Source organism: Euprymna scolopes, chromosome 13 (genome assembly GCF_053919585.1).
Source record: "Euprymna scolopes isolate OS-2025 chromosome 13, ASM5391958v1, whole genome shotgun sequence".
Lineage (NCBI taxonomy): Eukaryota > Metazoa > Mollusca > Cephalopoda > Sepiida > Sepiolidae > Euprymna > Euprymna scolopes.
The window spans coordinates 80449383-80455444 of record NC_136494.1 but is presented as its reverse complement, the minus strand read 5'-3'; positions in this window follow the sequence as shown (position 1 = coordinate 80455444).

Genomic DNA, 6062 nt, shown 5'->3' with positions numbered 1-6062 from the left:
ACTCTGACTCAGAGTGGTAGTACCTGTTAGCGCCCCAACAATTGGTTAACTAGAAACTGTCTTGAAAGAAAAAAACAAACATATGAAAAAACTTTTCGTCAAAATCACTAGATTTGGCATTAAATAAACTAAATATAGTTGGTATGCCGTAAAACAACCGACCAACAAACCAATAACAATTGTAGTATTATTTTTACGGGCGATTCTAAGAATGCAATTACGAATTATGTACAACGTCTATTCATTTGGCAGAACGAGAGCAAAATATCTCCGTACACTTCCAAATGTTTGATATAACTTACGCAAAAGAGATCGAACATAACATCGACTAGAATTTAGTGAGATAAATAAATAAATGCAAAAGTGAATTTGTCGGGATCTATCTGCTGAAATATTTATTGGAATGTATTGTTCATACGCATATTATATATTATTTATCAAACAGGAGCTGGTAAAAAGCATAATAAGTAAAACGGTAAAATGCTATAAAATACAGGACGAATGTGTCGTAAGGACAAGCAATATAACAAAACTATTAAGAATTGTTAAAATGAGAAACAAATAATTAAAAATGAAGCTAAAAACACAGTCGTTGAATGGGAACTAAATATGGTAAAAGAGGAAAAATATTGAAAAACGATGAATAAAAAAGGAAATTCTTTTGAATCATCAATGACAAATGTTGAATACGTTTATCGATCGGATAAAAATATTGTTGCTCGTATCGTATCAGGTGAATAAAGATAAATGGAAGTAGAGATTATATAAAGTACATACAGTAGAATCCCGAGGTACGGCATTAAAAATAGTAAAAAAATGCAATATAGTATATAATACATATGTATATAATCAAATAATATAACTAACACCATTAGGTGGGGAAAATACCGTAACCAGAGTCCGGAAAAAACATCGTATTTCACATCATAATCCGGGAAAACGCATCCTAGGGACACCGTATCCTGGGTGTCTACTGTATATTATATAGGTAATGTTGTGTATTGGTTTCTGTGTGGCCCTTTGTATTATAATGACTTCCTATGTGCATCGAATTCTGCAATTGAAATTATGAGATGACAAAGAACAACTTGAAATGTACAGAATATAAAAATAAAATATCTGTACTCCAAAGGCGAATACTTAAATTTCGAACAGTATTCATATGCAGTTAATTAATAAAGTTCTTCTTTTCATTTTTCATTCAATCATCTGTGTTCCAAGTGCATCCAAGCAGCATTACAACAATGTGGGAGTTCCGTGAGCCACTATTATTTCTGATATTCATTAAATACCTCTCTAGAAATAGTGTGTCTAAAATCGTCTATAACTGAATCGAGACCGTAAATGGATGATAACATTTAATGCTAGTAAGACTAAACTGCCCTCCTTTGACAATTACAAGACATCTACCTCGCCAACCACCGATATCTATGACAAATAACACCCTGCAGAAGAATTCCTTCTTTAAAACTGCCTAAAACAGCCTAAGATTGACGGGCAATTCAATCTAATAGGTTTTACTTTTTCAACTAAGCTCCAACATCTATCCCAGCACTGCAATGTTGCATCTCTGTACTTATTTTATAAGTATTTTAATGGAATTTTCTCTGATGAACTTGCGCCCCATCTATGAACATGTCATCGACGCCCGCTTAGCGACAAAATCCCACCCATTCACTGTTGTTCATAAATGCTAGAAACCTTTCTATTCTAATAGTTTATTCCCTCGAACAGCTAGACTTTGGAATTCCCTTCCTGCTACTTGTTTCCCTGACCCTACTGATATGCAGAGTTAAATGTAACGTAAAATAACATCTTTTTAGTCTTTAATAAGCATGGTCCCAAATAGTAGTTCCTTGAGTCCAAGTTGCAGTATGCCTTGTTAGGCGTGAACTTGAATTAAAAAAAAATAAATCAAAAGACATTGAAAAATAATATTCATACTCTCAATTTAAGAAACATTATCAAATGTTATGACAAGGAGAACGCTTTATAATCTTTCAGGTACATAGTCGCGAATAATGTAACCAATTATGTTTGATATACGGTTCATATTTATAAGACGATTCGCCAAGAAATATCTTGCTAGATAGTGTGTTGTTTTACGACATATCAACACATTTCTTGTTTATAAAGCGAAATTTCGCAAAACATATGTGATAACGTCTTCACGTTTTCAAATATTTAATCGATGGTGCTATTTATGAGGAAAATAACTATGTTCAGCACTAAAAAGAGTTTCATATCAAACTCAGGGTATCTTTTCTCTGACGGAAGACTAACACCGACTAACAATCCAGATCAGAATGAATTTGAGTGTAATGACAACTAAAGGAGTGGCTGTAGTCTTTATGACGTCCAAATCAGTACCCCGCAATCGAATTAAATGGATACTTAATTTACACTTTCTATTAAGTTGCATGTGTTAAGTAACCAGTTAGTCGAAATAAAGAAACAAACATAATGGTTTTGCAAAAAAAAAAAAAAAACTTTATTCAACATATTTCTGTAGTTTTAAAATTAAGTTAGACGTTATTAATTAAAACCAAATGACAAGCATTGCAAAATAACTTTAATTTTCAGGTCAATTTTTAATTACATTTTAGAAAACGAGAGAAAAATCCTACCCGTAGTGAAATGCATAAACAATTCGATCATGTTCCAAATTATTATTTTACCTGATAATTGAACACAAACGTATTCGACAATAACATTTTAAAGTATTGGATGTTGCGGAGAATAAGCTATATAAATGAATGTATCTTAGTTTGCTAAACCGTTATATATTTAAACTTAAAGGTATGGAAAACTGGCGATCACTAAAGAATCGGTAAATCAATGAATGAGTGCATTAATGTTATTTAAAATGTAAAGGTGACAGTCCAAGTAAAACGATACTTAACACGAAAGCCTAAGAGAGAAACGAAAATGCTGTACGTAATCCTTATAGACTAATGAAAATGCAATTATGTAAGCTTTATAGAAGAAGGAAAATGCTATTTAATACGGAAGCGTGACAGACCAATGAAAATGCTATTTCAGACGTAAGCGTGGCAGATTAACAAAAATACTATTTCATTTTTCATTATAGATTACTCGAACCATTCCTAAGTATAAATGCCTAATATTATTGGATACGCGTATCTAGAAGCAGTCCCTCTATGCGCTTGTATATCGATATTTTTTAAAGAAACACATTAAATAATGACGCTATCACAACTAGTTATATATGCAACTAAACATGATTTTGCACTAGTCTTTAAACGAGTTAACAAATTTGTACGTTTTTCTTTGGTGTTTTCATCTATTGTAAAAAAAGTGCTATGTTTGAGTTATCTGCGTAATATTGCTAGCAAAATAAAAAAAAAAAGCTTCAACAGAAAATGTAAAATTAGTTTTAGACAGCGAAGGATGTTCTTTGCGTATCTTTTTATGTACATCCACTTAGTGTAAAGGTGTGGTTAGAATCAGAAAAAAAAAGTATATTTATGCTGCAGAAAAAAAATAAAATATCGATCCTGGTGAAGTACGAAAACTGATCGAATAACTGTCCTTACCAAAAATCGCCTTGGGGTTGGAAAAGGGCAAGCTTCTAAAGTTGCACGCAAAAATGAGAAAAAAAAAGACAAACAAACAGAATGAAAGTTGGATATGGAGTGTAAATACTTACGTTGCCATCCTTTAATACATTGCAGCGCGACGTGCGTAACATGCAGAAACGAACGTTTTATTTTTTTACTATTTTTGTTCGATGAGTAACTTTTCGCGCCATTAGTGCAAGATTCTAAGCACACCAACTGCGTCTTTTGAAACTGAAAAATAATAGCTGCCATTCCTCTATCATGGGAATGCCTAGCATGAATACTTCTCAGACTCATAAAGAAATACACGTTTCGTGAAGAAGTTGCTAAATTACATGCTGTACAAGAAACGAATAACAAACGAAATCAACCAGGAAAAGTAATTTCTTGACACATTTTCTGAAAAAAAAATCGTATAAAATGTACCTTGGTATACTTGTACGTTTTGGATATTATCTGTAAAACAAGCAAATTTTGAAAGGTATATTCTATTTACATAAGTATGCGCGGGTTATTTACATATCTATGTATTGTAAATCTATCCCCATTACTATGGGAGATTTGATATCTGTATCTGAATTTAAAAACATTCTATTATTTTTTATACAAATGGAGATATGGCTAGTAAATACTTAATTCATTTTATTAAATAATGTCAGATTAATATATTAACTTTCAATGCTCACTTAGGGTTATGTAGTTATCTCGTCTGTTATTAAACCATTCTTTCAATATATTGCCTACCTCTTTGGTGGAATATTATGGTATTATGATCTTTCGTCCTGATTAACATTCTGTCGGCAATGAACTACTGCTTGGGTGACAATGTAGCATAGGTGCATTCGCCATATCTACACACAAAACTATATGACCAAATGATATACATGGCTGATTGTACCTATATTATTAGAAATAGAACAAAGTGAATATAATGCGATGATACTTTCATAACCAGAGTGTTGCTAATTCAATCAGTCTACAAACAATATTTGTTATATAGGTAATTAAATTCAAATAATATGCGTTTAGTAATATATATTTGATAGGATAGAGGGCTTGTTTACGCGTTTGTACCAATTAGATAAAACGTCTACATACTTTGATATTTATTAAGACAAACTTTATTCAATAAAACATTTAATTAATAACAATAAATAAATCGTCAAAGCATTGATTTATTTAGTTCAGAGCAATTTAAAAGCACAATCTATACCGAAATGTACAGCATATAAAATGAAATCAGCTGCAGTCTTGTTTATATAATTTTAATAAAAACTGGACGAAATCGCGCACAGAACGTCTACTGTTATGTCCTTTTACAGAGATGTAATTCTATTAAACCGCATGAGTTGAGTCATATTTTAATGGTTATCAATATCTATAACACCATTTCCATTCAGAAAAATATCTAAATTTAAGTAATGCCCTTAAAAGTTATTTGAAAAAGTTAAATCCAAGGATTCATAGTTACTTTGTGCGTAGTAATTACAGATAGCATCTAATGCAAATAGAATGTAATAATAATTTGTTCTCAAATGAACGTTTTTTGCTCTTGTAACGATTACTTAATCTTTTAAAAATACTCCAAAAATAAATTAGTGAAATTGATAAGTCATGTCTCGTGTAAAAATTTCAGAAAACCCGCGGGCTAATGAATAATTCAAATGAGTATGAAAGTACACATAAGGTAAAATAATATGCTAAGCTAAACAATATGAAATCATCCTTTTTTTATATTTGGTTTCAATTACGAAGCTTTGGCACGAGCGGACCATATTTTCCGAAAATATTTTAAGCATACAAAGATTTTTTCGCACTCTTCGAGTATGGCAAGTTAAATAAAGGATATCTTAGTCGGTAATGGGCAATGCCAAAAACGTCCTCATTCTCTTCCATTTATTGAACACTAGACATGTACTTACTTGTAGAAGTTTGTATTTGTATTAAATTATTTGCCCTTTTCAATTGCGCAACTATTTTGCTATCCATGGGATTAACGACATTCGATTATAAATCTTAAGATTTTGTGTGAGTCTTGAAATGGAAGTTGAATGTGATTGTAAACATGGGTGTAGGGATGTGAGAACATCTAGAATGGAGCGATAAAATTGCCGTCCTATTAAATTATCATGAGCCTTCTATCATGTTTGAAAATGACAATGTTTAACGAGCGAGTACGGAAATGCGCCGCTCTACAACTTCTGCTCTCTACCGGTCCAAGTTAACAAATACAGGACTATTGCCTGTATCCGGTAAATGAACCACTGGATTGCCACAAATAAGAGGGACGGGCCTGGTGTCAAAAAATAAAGTTTCCAGCCACGGCTGTAGTCTTTCCTACGGTTTCAAGTGAGGGCCACATCATGCTTCCTCAAATCTTCGAAGTCAATACCAAAGTGTACCTAAATGTGAGTTTTGTGACTTTCTAGTGCAATCAGATGGCCGCTGGCAGATTTTTGACGTGGACAGCAGGAATCGGTG